We start from the raw sequence: 13,083 nt of genomic DNA on the forward strand, positions 1-13,083 counted from the left end.
CAGCCTCATCTGCCCATGGCAGTGCTCGCACAGAGGCACAGAGAATGGGGCTGCTTGCTTGTCTTGCCACCTCAAACTTCAAACGTAGCCTGGGAAAGTTGGTGTCCCAGCCAGGCTCCTTTCGCAGCCCTGCTCCGAAAGTGCGAACGTCTGCAGATAGCTGGCAGGCAGAAGGGGCTAGCCTGGAAAGCTGTTGCTCAGCCTCATCTGCCCATGGCACTGTTCGCAAAGAGGCACAGAGAATGGGGCTGCTTGCTTATCTTGCCACTTGAAACTTCAAACGCATGCTGGGAATGGTGGTGTCCCTGCCAGGCTTGTTTCGCAGCCCTGCTCCGAAAGTGCGAACGTCTGCAGATAGCTGGCAGCCAGAAGGGGCTAGCCTGGAAAGCTGTTGCTCAGCCTCATCTGCCCATGGCAGTGCTCGCACAGAGGCACAGAGAATGGGGCTGCTTGCTTGTCTTGCTACCTCAAACTTCAAACGTAGCCTGGGAAAGTTGGTGTCCCTGCAAGGGTCCTATCACAGCCCTGCTCCGAAAGTGCGAACGTCTGCAGATAGCTGGCAGGCAGAAGGGGCTAGCCTGGAAAGCTGTTGCTCAGCCTCATCTGACCATGGCACTGTTCGCAAAGAGGCACAGAGAATGGGGCTGCTTGCTTATCTTGCCACTTGAAACTTCAAACGCATGCTGGGAATGGTGGTGTCCCTGCCAGGCTCCTTTCGCAGCCCTGCTCCGAAAGTGCGAACGTCTGCAGATAGCTGGCAGCCAGAAGGGGCTAGCCTGGAAAGCTGTTGCTCAGCCTCATCTGCCCATGGCACTGTTCGCATAGAGGCACAGAGAATGGGGCTGCTTGCTTATCTTGCCACTTGAAACTTCAAACGCATGCTGGGAACGGTGGTGTCTCAGCCAGGCTCCTTTCGCAGCCCTGCTCCGAAAGTGCGAACGTCTGCCGATAGCTGGCAGGCAGAAGGGGCTAGCCTGGAAAGCTGTTGCTCAGCCTCATCTGCCCATGGCACTGTTCGCATAGAGGCACAGAGAATGGGGCTGCTTGCTTGTCTTGTCACCTCAAACTTCAAACGTAGCCTGGGAAAGTGGGTGTCCCAGCCAGGCTCCTTTCGCAGCCCGGCTCTGAAAGTGCGAACGTCTGCAGATAGCTGGCAGCCAGAAGGGGCTAGCCTGGAAAGCTGTTGCTCAGCCTCATCTGCCCATGGCACTGTTCGCATAGAGGCACAGAGAATGGGGCTGCTTGCTTGTCTTGCCACTTGAAACTTCAAACGCATGCTGGGAATGGTAGTGTCCCTGCAAGGCTCCTATCACAGCCCTGCTCCGAAAGTGCGAACGTCTGCAGATAGCTGGCAGCCAGAAGGGGCTAGCCTGGAAAGCTTTTGCTCAGCCTCATCTGCCCATGGCACTGTTCGCATAGAGGCACAGAGAATGGGGCTGCTTGCTTATCTTGCCACTTGAAACTTCAAACGCATGCTGGGAATGGTGTTGTCCCTGCCAGGCTCCTTTCGCAGCCCTGCTCCGAAAGTGCGAACGTCTGCAGATAGCTGGCAGCCAGAAGGGGCTAGCCTGGAAAGCTGTTGCTCAACCTCATCTGCCCATGGCACTGTTAGCATAGAGGCACAGAGAATGGGGCTGCTTGCTTATCTTGCCACTTGAAACTTCAAACGCATGCTGGGAATGGTGGTGTCCCTGCCAGACTCCTATCACAGCCCTGCTCCGAAAGTGCGAACGTCTGCAGATACCTGGCAGCCAGAAGGGGCTAGCCTGGAAAGCTGTTGCTCAGCCTCATCTGCTCATGGCAGTGCTCGCACAGAGGCACAGAGAATGGGGCTGCTTGCTTGTCTTGCCACCTCAAACTTCAAACGTAGCCTGGGAAAGTTGGTGTCCCAGCCAGGCTCCTTTCGCAGCCCTGCTCCGAAAGTGCGAACGTCTGCAGATAGCTGGCAGGCAGAAGGGGCTAGCCTGGAAAGCTGTTGCTCAGCCTCATCTGCCCATGGCACTGCTCGCATAGAGGCACAGAGAATGGGGCTGCTTGCTTATCTTGCCACCTCAAACTTCAAACGTAGCCTGGGAAAGTTGGTGTCCCAGCCAGGCTCCTTTCGCAGCCCTGCTCCGAAAGTGCGAACGTCTGCAGATAGCTGGCAGGCAGAAGGGGCTAGCCTGGAAAGCTGTTGCTCAGCCTCATCTGCCCATGGCACTGCTCGCATAGAGGCACAGAGAATGGGGCTGCTTGCTTATCTTGCCACCTCAAACTTCAAACGTAGCCTGGGAAAGTTGGTGTCCCAGTCAGGCTCCTTTCGCAGCCCTGCTCCGAAAGTGCGAACGTCTGCAGATAGCTGGCAGGCAGAAGGGGCTAGCCTGGAAAGCTGTTGCTCAGCCTCATCTGCCCATGGCACTGTTCGCAAAGAGGCACAGAGAATGGGGCTGCTTGCTTATCTTGCCACTTGAAACTTCAAACGCATGCTGGGAATGGTGGTGTCCCTGCCAGGCTTGTTTCGCAGCCCTGCTCCGAAAGTGCGAACGTCTGCAGATAGCTGGCAGCCAGAAGGGGCTAGCCTGGAAAGCTGTTGCTCAGCCTCATCTGCCCATGGCAGTGCTCGCACAGAGGCACAGAGAATGGGGCTGCTTGCTTGTCTTGCTACCTCAAACTTCAAACGTAGCCTGGGAAAGTTGGTGTCCCTGCAAGGGTCCTATCACAGCCCTGCTCCGAAAGTGCGAACGTCTGCAGATAGCTGGCAGGCAGAAGGGGCTAGCCTGGAAAGCTGTTGCTCAGCCTCATCTGACCATGGCACTGTTCGCAAAGAGGCACAGAGAATGGGGCTGCTTGCTTATCTTGCCACTTGAAACTTCAAACGCATGCTGGGAATGGTGGTGTCCCTGCCAGGCTCCTTTCGCAGCCCTGCTCCGAAAGTGCGAACGTCTGCAGATAGCTGGCAGCCAGAAGGGGCTAGCCTGGAAAGCTGTTGCTCAGCCTCATCTGCCCATGGCACTGTTCGCATAGAGGCACAGAGAATGGGGCTGCTTGCTTATCTTGCCACTTGAAACTTCAAACGCATGCTGGCAATGGTGGTGCCCCTGCCAGACTCCTATCACAGCCCTGCTCCGAAAGTGCGAACGTCTGCAGATAGCTGGCAGCCAGAAGGGGCTAGCCTGGAAAGCTGTTGCTCAGCCTCATCTGCCCATGGCACTGTTCGCATAGAGGCACAGAGAATGGGGCTGCTTGCTTATCTTGCCACCTCAAACTTCAAACGCATGCTGGGAACGGTGGTGTCTCAGCCAGGCTCCTTTCGCAGCCCTGCTCCGAAAGTGCGAACGTCTGCCGATAGCTGGCAGGCAGAAGGGGCTAGCCTGGAAAGCTGTTGCTCAGCCTCATCTGCCCATGGCACTGTTCGCATAGAGGCACAGAGAATGGGGCTGCTTGCTTGTCTTGTCACCTCAAACTTCAAACGTAGCCTGGGAAAGTGGGTGTCCCGGCCAGGCTCCTTTCGCAGCCCGGCTCTGAAAGTGCGAACGTCTGCAGATAGCTGGCAGCCAGAAGGGGCTAGCCTGGAAAGCTGTTGCTCAGCCTCATCTGCCCATGGCACTGTTCGCATAGAGGCACAGAGAATGGGGCTGCTTGCTTGTCTTGCCACCTCAAACTTCAAACGCATGCTGGGAATGGTAGTGTCCCTGCAAGGCTCCTATCACAGCCCTGCTCCGAAAGTGCGAACGTCTGCAGATAGCTGGCAGCCAGAAGGGGCTAGCCTGGAAAGCTTTTGCTCAGCCTCATCTGCCCATGGCACTGTTCGCATAGAGGCACAGAGAATGGGGCTGCTTGCTTATCTTGCCACTTGAAACTTCAAACGCATGCTGGGAATGGTGGTGTCCCTGCCAGGCTCCTTTCGCAGCCCTGCTCCGAAAGTGCGAACGTCTGCAGATAGCTGGCAGCCAGAAGGGGCTAGCCTGGAAAGCTGTTGCTCAACCTCATCTGCCCATGGCACTGTTAGCATAGAGGCACAGAGAATGGGGCTGCTTGCTTATCTTGCCACTTGAAACTTCAAACGCATGCTGGGAATGGTGGTGTCCCTGCCAGACTCCTATCACAGCCCTGCTCCGAAAGTGCGAACGTCTGCAGATACCTGGTAGCCAGAAGGGGCTAGCCTGGAAAGCTGTTGCTCAGCCTCATCTGCCCATGGCACTGTTCGCATAGAGGCACAGAGAATGGGGCTGCTTGCTTATCTTGCCACCTCAAACTTCAAACGCATGCTGGGAACGGTGGTGTCCCAGCCAGGCTCCTTTCGCAGCCCTGCTCCGAAAGTGCGAACGTCTGCAGATAGCTGGCAGGCAGAAGGGGCTAGCCTGGAAAGCTGTTGCTCAGCCTCATCTGCCCATGGCACTGTTCGCATAGAGGCACAGAGAATGGGGCTGCTTGCTTGTCTTGCCACCTCAAACTTCAAACGTAGCCTGGGAAAGTGGGTGTCCCAGCCAGGCTCCTTTCGCAGCCCTGCTCCGAAAGTGCGAACGTCTGCAGATAGCTTGCAGGCAGAAGGGGCTAGCCTGGAAAGCTGTTGCTCAGCCTCATCTGCCCATGGCACTGTTCGCATAGAGGCACAGAGAATGGGGCTGCTTGCTTGTCTTGCCACCTCAAACTTCAAACGTAGCCTGGGAAAGTGAGTGTCCCAGCTAGGCTCCTTTCGCAGCCCTGCTCCGAAAGTGCGAACGTCTGCAGATAGCTGGCAGCCAGAAGGGGCTAGCCTGGAAAGCTGTTGCTCAGCCTCATCTGCCCATGGCAGTGCTCGCACAGAGGCACAGAGAATGGGGCTGCTTGCTTGTCTTGCTACCTCAAACTTCAAACGTAGCCTGGGAAAGTTGGTGTCCCTGCCAGGCTCCTTTCGCAGCCCTGCTCCGAAAGTGCGAACGTCTGCAGATAGCTGGCAGCCAGAAGGGTTTAGCCTGGAAAGCTGTTGCTCAGCCTCATCTGCCCATGGCACTGTTCGCATAGAGGCACAGAGAATGGGGCTGCTTGCTTGTCTTGCCACTTGAAACTTCAAACGCATGCTGGGAATGGTAGTGTCCCAGCCAGGCTCCTTTCGCAGCCCTGCTCCGAAAGTGCGAACGTCTGCAGATAGCTGGCAGCCAGAAGGGGCTAGCCTGGAAAGCTGTTGCTCAGCCTCATCTGCCCATGGCACTGTTCGCATAGAGGCACAGAGAATGGGGCTGCTTGCTTATCTTGCCACCTCAAACTTCAAACGCATGCTGGGAATGGTGGTGTCCCTGCAAGGCTCCTATCACAGCCCTGCTCCGAAAGTGCGAACGTCTGCAGATAGCTGGCAGGCAGAAGGGGCTAGCCTGGAAAGCTGTTGCTCAGCCTCATCTGCCCATGGCAGTGCTCGCACAGAGGCACAGAGAATGGGGCTGCTTGCTTGTCTTGCCACCTCAAACTTCAAACGTAGCCTGGGAAAGTTGGTGTCCCAGCCAGGCTCCTTTCGCAGCCCTGCTCCGAAAGTGCGAACGTCTGCAGATAGCTGGCAGGCAGAAGGGGCTAGCCTGGAAAGCTGTTGCTCAGCCTCATCTGCCCATGGCACTGTTCGCATAGAGGCACAGAGAATGGGGCTGCTTGCTTATCTTGCCACTTGAAACTTCAAACGCATGCTGGGAATGGTGGTGTCCCTGCCAGGATCCTATCACAGCCCTGCTCCGAAAGTGCGAACGTCTGCAGATAGCTGGCAGCCAGAAGGGGCTAGCCTGGAAAGCTGTTGCTCAGCCTCATCTGCCCATGGCACTTTTAGCATAGAGGCACAGAGAATGGGGCTGCTTGCTTATCTTGCCACTTGAAACTTCAAACGCATGGTGGGAATGGTGGTGTCCCTGCCAGGCTCCTATCACAGCCCTGCTCCGAAAGTGCGAACGTCTGCAGATAGCTGGCAGCCAGAAGGGGCTAGCCTGGAAAGCTGTTGCTCAGCCTCATCTGCCCATGGCACTGTTCGCATAGAGGCACAGAGAATGGGGCTGCTTGCTTATCTTGCCACTTGAAACTTCAAACGCATGCTGGGAACGGTGGTGTCCCAGCCAGGCTCCTTTCGCAGCCCTGCTCCAAAAGTGCGAACGTCTGCAGATAGCTGGCAGCCAGAAGGGGCTAGCCTGGAAAGCTGTTGCTCAGCCTCATCTGCCCATGGCACTGTTCGCATAGAGGCACAGAGAATGGGGCTGCTTGCTTATCTTGCCACTTGAAACTTCAAACGTAGCCTGGGAAAGTTGGTGTCCCAGCCAGGCTCCTTTCGCAGCCCTGCTCCGAAAGTGCGAACGTCTGCAGATAGCTGGCAGCCAGAAGGGTTTAGCCTGGAAAGCTGTTGCTCAGCCTCATCTGCCCATGGCAGTGCTCGCACAGAGGCACAGAGAATGGGGCTGCTTGCTTGTCTTGCCACCTCAAACTTCAATCGTAGCCTGGGAAAGTTGGTGTCCCAGCCAGGCTCCTTTCGCAGCCCTGCTCCGAAAGTGCGAACGTCTGCAGATAGTTGGCAGGCAGAAGGGGCTAGCCTGGAAAGCTGTTGCTCAGCCTCATCTTCCCGTGGCACTGTTCGCATAGAGGCACAGAGAATGGGGCTGCTTGCTTATCTTGCCACTTGAAACTTCAAACGCATGCTGGGAATGGTGGTGTCCCAGCCAGGCTCCTTTCGCAGCCCTGCTCCGAAAGTGCGAACGTCTGCAGATAGCTGGCAGCCAGAAGGGGCTAGCCTGGAAAGCTGTTGCTCAGCCTCATCTGACCATGGCACTGTTCGCATAGAGGCACAGAGAATGGGGCTGCTTGCTTATCTTGCCACTTGAAACTTCAAACGCATGCTGGGAATGGTGGTGTCCCTGCCAGGCTCCTATCACAGCCCTGCTCCGAAAATGCGAACGTCTGCAGATAGCTGGCAGCCAGAAGGGGCTAGCCTGGAAAGCTGTTGCTCAGCCTCATCTGCTCATGGCAGTGCTCGCACAGAGGCACAGAGAATGGGGCTGCTTGCTTGTCTTGCCACCTCAAACTTCAAACGTAGCCTGGGAAAGTTGGTGTCCCAGCCAGGCTCCTTTCGCAGCCCTGCTCCGAAAGTGCGAACGTCTGCAGATAGCTGGCAGCCAGAAGGGGCTAGCCTGGAAAGCTGTTGCTCAGCCTCATCTGCCCATGGCAGTGCTCGCACAGAGGCACAGAGAATGGGGCTGCTTGCTTGTTTTGCTACCTCAAACTTCAAACGTAGCCTGGGAAAGTTGGTGTCCCTGCCAGGCTCCTTTCGCAGCCCTGCTCCGAAAGTGCGAACGTCTGCAGATAGCTGGCAGCCAGAAGGGTTTAGCCTGGAAAGCTGTTGCTCAGCCTCATCTGCCCATGGCACTGTTCGCATAGAGGCACAGAGAATGGGGCTGCTTGCTTGTCTTGCCACTTGAAACTTCAAACGCATGCTGGGAATGGTAGTGTCCCAGCCAGGCTCCTTTCGCAGCCCTGCTCCGAAAGTGCGAACGTCTGCAGATAGCTGGCAGCCAGAAGGGGCTAGCCTGGAAAGCTGTTGCTCAGCCTCATCTGCCCATGGCACTGTTCGCATAGAGGCACAGAGAATGGGGCTGCTTGCTTGTCTTGCCACCTCAAACTTCAAACGTAGCCTGGGAAAGTTGGTGTCCCTGCCAGGCTCCTTTCGCAGCCCTGCTCCGAAAGTGCGAACGTCTGCAGATAGCTGGCAGCCAGAAGGGTTTAGCCTGGAAAGCTGTTGCTCAGCCTCATCTGCCCATGGCACTGTTCGCATAGAGGCACAGAGAATGGGGCTGCTTGCTTGTCTTGCCACTTGAAACTTCAAACGCATGCTGGGAATGGTGGTGTCCCTGCCAGGCTTGTTTCGCAGCCCTGCTCCGAAAGTGCGAACGTCTGCAGATAGCTGGCAGCCAGAAGGGGCTAGCCTGGAAAGCTGTTGCTCAGCCTCATCTGCCCATGGCAGTGCTCGCACAGAGGCACAGAGAATGGGGCTGCTTGCTTATCTTGCCACTTGAAACTCCAAACGCATGCTGGGAATGGTGGTGTCCCAGCCAGGCTCCTTTCGCAGCCCTGCTCCGAAAGTGCGAACGTCTGCAGATAGCTGGCAGGCAGAAGGGGCTAGCCTGGAAAGCTGTTGCTCAGCCTCATCTGCCCATGGCACTGTTCGCATAGAGGCACAGAGAATGGGGCTGCTTGCTTATCTTGCCACTTGAAACTTCAAACGCATGCTGGGAATAGTGGTGTCCCTGCCAGGCTCCTATCACAGCCCTGCTCCGAAAGTGCGAACGTCTGCAGATAGCTGGCAGGCAGAAGTGGCTAGCCTGGAAAGCTGTTGCTCAGCCTCATCTGACCATGGCAGTGCTCGCACAGAGGCACAGAGAATGGGGCTGCTTGCTTGTCTTGCCACCTCAAACTTCAAACGTAGCCTGGGAAAGTTGGTGTCCCAGCCAGGCTCATTTCGCAGCCCTGCTCCGAAAGTGCGAACGTCTGCAGATAGCTGGCAGGCAGAAGGGGCTAGCCTGGAAAGCTGTTGCTCAGCCTCATCTGCCCATGGCACTGTTCGCAAAGAGGCACAGAGAATGGGGCTGCTTGCTTATCTTGCCACTTGAAACTTCAAACGCATGCTGGGAATGGTGGTGTCCCTGCCAGGCTTGTTTCGCAGCCCTGCTCCGAAAGTGCGAACGTCTGCAGATAGCTGGCAGGCAGAAGGGGCTAGCCTGGAAAGCTGTTGCTCAGCCTCATCTGCCCATGGCAGTGCTCGCACAGAGGCACAGAGAATGGGGCTGCTTGCTTGTCTTGCCACCTCAAACTTCAAACGTAACCTGGGAAAGTTGGTGTCCCAGCCAGGCTTGTTTCGCAGCCCTGCTCCGAAAGTGCGAACGTCTGCAGATAGCTGGCAGCCAGAAGGGTTTAGCCTGGAAAGCTGTTGCTCAGCCTCATCTGCCCATGGCACTGCTCGCACAGAGGCACAGAGAATGGGGCTGCTTGCTTATCTTGCCACCTCAAACTTCAAACGCATGCTGGGAATGGTGGTGTCCCAGCCAGGCTCGTTTCGCAGCCCTGCTCCGAAAGTGCGAACGTCTGCAGATAGCTGGCAGGCAGAAGGGGCTAGCCTGGAAAGCTGTTGCTCAGCCTCATCTGCCCATGGCACTGTTCGCATAGAGGCACAGAGAATGGGGCTGCTTGCTTATCTTGCCACTTGAAACTTCAAACGCATGCTGGGAATGGTGGTGTCCCAGCCAGGCTCCTTTCGCAGCCCTGCTCCGAAAGTGCGAACGTCTGCAGATAGCTGGCAGGCAGAAGGGGCTAGCCTGGAAAGCTGTTGCTCAGCCTCATCTGCCCATGGCACTGCTCGCATAGAGGCACAGAGAATGGGGCTGCTTGCTTATCTTGCCACCTCAAACTTCAAACGCATGCTGGGAAAGTTGGTGTCCCTGCAAGGCTCCTATCACAGCCCTGCTCCGAAAGTGCGAACGTCTGCAGATAGCTGGCAGGCAGAAGGGGCTAGCCTGGAAAGCTGTTGCTCAGCCTCATCTGCCCATGGCAGTGCTCGCACAGAGGCACAGAAAATGGGGCTGCTTGCTTGTCTTGCCACCTCAAACTTCAAACGTAGCCTGGGAAAGTTGGTGTCCCAGCCAGGCTCCTTTCGCAGCCCTGCTCCGAAAGTGCGAACGTCTGCAGATAGCTGGCAGCCAGAAGGGGCTAGCCTGGAAAGCTGTTGCTCAGCCTCATCTGCCCATGGCACTGTTAGCATAGAGGCACAGAGAATGGGGCTGCTTGCTTATCTTGCCACTTGAAACTTCAAACGCATGGTGGGAATGGTGGTGTCCCTGCCAGGCTCCTATCACAGCCCTGCTCCGAAAGTGCGAACGTCTGCAGATAGCTGGCAGCCAGAAGGGGCTAGCCTGGAAAGCTGTTGCTCAGCCTCATCTGCCCATGGCACTGTTCGCATAGAGGCACAGAGAATGGGGCTGCTTGCTTATCTTGCCACTTGAAACTTCAAACGCATGCTGGGAACGGTGGTGTCCCAGCCAGGCTCCTTTCGCAGCCCTGCTCCGAAAGTGCGAACGTCTGCAGATAGCTGGCAGGCAGAAGGGGCTAGCCTGGAAAGCTGTTGCTCAGCCTCATCTGCCCATGGCACTGTTCGCATAGAGGCACAGAGAATGGGGCTGCTTGCTTATCTTGCCACTTGAAACTTCAAACGTAGCCTGGGAAAGTTGGTGTCCCAGCCAGGCTCCTTTCGCAGCCCTGCTCCGAAAGTGCGAACGTCTGCAGATAGCTGGCAGGCAGAAGGGCCTAGCCTGGAAAGCTGTTGCTCAGCCTCATCTGCCCATGGCAGTGCTCGCACAGAGGCACAGAGAATGGGGCTGCTTGCTTGTCTTGCCACCTCAAACTTCAAACGTAGCCTGGGAAAGTTGGTGTCCCAGCCAGGCTCCTTTCGCAGCCCTGCTCCGAAAGTGCGAACGTCTGCAGATAGCTGGCAGGCAGAAGGGGCTAGCCTGGAAAGCTGTTGCTCAGCCTCATCTGCCCATGGCACTGTTCGCATAGAGGCACAGAGAATGGGGCTGCTTGCTTATCTTGCCACTTGAAACTTCAAACGCATGCTGGGAATGGTGGTGTCCCAGCCAGGCTCCTTTCGCAGCCCTGCTCCGAAAGTGCGAACGTCTGCAGATAGCTGGCAGCCAGAAGGGGCTAGCCTGGAAAGCTGTTGCTCAGCCTCATCTGCCCATGGCACTGTTCGCATAGAGGCACAGAGAATGGGGCTGCTTGCTTCTCTTGCCACTTGAAACTTCAAACGCATGCTGGGAATGGTGGTGTCCCTGCCAGGCTCCTATCACAGCCCTGCTCCGAAAATGCGAACGTCTGCAGATAGCTGGCAGCCAGAAGGGGCTAGCCTGGAAAGCTGTTGCTCAGCCTCATCTGACCATGGCAGTGCTCGCACAGAGGCACAGAGAATGGGGCTGCTTGCTTGTCTTGCCACCTCAAACTTCAAACGTAGCCTGGGAAAGTTGGTGTCCCAGCCAGGCTCCTTTCGCAGCCCTGCTCCGAAAGTGCGAACGTCTGCAGATAGCTGGCAGGCAGAAGGGGCTAGCCTGGAAAGCTGTTGCTCAGCCTCATCTGCCCATGGCACTGCTCGCATAGAGGCACAGAGAATGGGGCTGCTTGCTTATCTTGCCACCTCAAACTTCAAACGTAGCCTGGGAAAGTTGGTGTCCCAGTCAGGCTCCTTTCGCAGCCCTGCTCCGAAAGTGCGAACGTCTGCAGATAGCTGGCAGCCAGAAGGGGCTAGCCTGGAAAGCTGTTGCTCAGCCTTATCTGCCCATGGCACTGTTCGCAAAGAGGCACAGAGAATGGGGCTGCTTGCTTATCTTGCCACTTGAAACTTCAAACGCATGCTGGGAATGGTGGTGTCCCTGCCAGGCTCCTATCACAGCCCTGCTCCGAAAGTGCGAACGTCTGCAGATAGCTGGCAGCCAGAAGGGGCTAGCCTGGAAAGCTGTTGCTCAGCCTCATCTGCCCATGGCAGTGCTCGCACAGAGGCACAGAGAATGGGGCTGCTTGCTTGTCTTGCCACCTCAAACTTCAAACGTAGCCTGGGAAAGTTGGTGTCCCAGCCAGGCTCCTTTCGCAGCCCTGCTCCGAAAGTGCGAACGTCTGCAGATAGCTGGCAGGCAGAAGGGGCTAGCCTGGAAAGCTGTTGCTCAGCCTCATCTGCCCATGGCACTGTTCGCAAAGAGGCACAGAGAATGGGGCTGCTTGCTTATCTTGCCACTTGAAACTTCAAACGCATGCTGGGAATGGTGGTGTCCCTGCCAGGCTTGTTACGCAGCCCTGCTCCGAAAGTGCGAACGTCTGCAGATAGCTGGCAGCCAGAAGGGGCTAGCCTGGAAAGCTGTTGCTCAGCCTCATCTGCCCATGGCAGTGCTCGCACAGAGGCACAGAGAATGGGGCTGCTTGCTTGTCTTGCTACCTCAAACTTCAAACGTAGCCTGGGAAAGTTGGTGTCCCTGCAAGGGTCCTATCACAGCCCTGCTCCGAAAGTGCGAACGTCTGCAGATAGCTGGCAGGCAGAAGGGGCTAGCCTGGAAAGCTGTTGCTCAGCCTCATCTGACCATGGCACTGTTCGCAAAGAGGCACAGAGAATGGGGCTGCTTGCTTATCTTGCCACTTGAAACTTCAAACGCATGCTGGGAATGGTGGTGTCCCTGCCAGGCTCCTTTCGCAGCCCTGCTCCGAAAGTGCGAACGTCTGCAGATAGCTGGCAGCCAGAAGGGGCTAGCCTGGAAAGCTGTTGCTCAGCCTCATCTGCCCATGGCACTGTTCGCATAGAGGCACAGAGAATGGGGCTGCTTGCTTATCTTGCCACTTGAAACTTCAAACGCATGCTGGCAATGGTGGTGCCCCTGCCAGACTCCTATCACAGCCCTGCTCCGAAAGTGCGAACGTCTGCAGATAGCTGGCAGCCAGAAGGGGCTAGCCTGGAAAGCTGTTGCTCAGCCTCATCTGCCCATGGCACTGTTCGCATAGAGGCACAGAGAATGGGGCTGCTTGCTTATCTTGCCACCTCAAACTTCAAACGCATGCTGGGAACGGTGGTGTCTCAGCCAGGCTCCTTTCGCAGCCCTGCTCCGAAAGTGCGAACGTCTGCCGATAGCTGGCAGGCAGAAGGGGCTAGCCTGGAAAGCTGTTGCTCAGCCTCATCTGCCCATGGCACTGTTCGCATAGAGGCACAGAGAATGGGGCTGCTTGCTTGTCTTGCCACCTCAAACTTCAAACGTAGCCTGGGAAAGTGGGTGTCCCAGTCAGGGTCCTTTCGCAGACCGGCTCTGAAAGTGCGAACGTCTGCAGATAGCTGGCAGCCAGAAGGGGCTAGCCTGGAAAGCTGTTGCTCAGCCTCATCTGCCCATGGCACTGTTCGCATAGAGGCACAGAGAATGGGGCTGCTTGCTTGTCTTGCCACTTGAAACTTCAAACGCATGCTGGGAATGGTAGTGTCCCTGCAAGGCTCCTATCACAGCCCTGCTCCGAAAGTGCGAACGTCTGCAGATAGCTGGCAGCCAGAAGGGGCTAGCCTGGAAAGCTTTTGCTCAGCCTCATCTGCCC

Source organism: Opisthocomus hoazin, chromosome 15 (assembly GCF_030867145.1).
Source record: "Opisthocomus hoazin isolate bOpiHoa1 chromosome 15, bOpiHoa1.hap1, whole genome shotgun sequence".
In the NCBI taxonomy this organism is placed as follows: Eukaryota; Metazoa; Chordata; class Aves; order Opisthocomiformes; family Opisthocomidae; genus Opisthocomus; species Opisthocomus hoazin.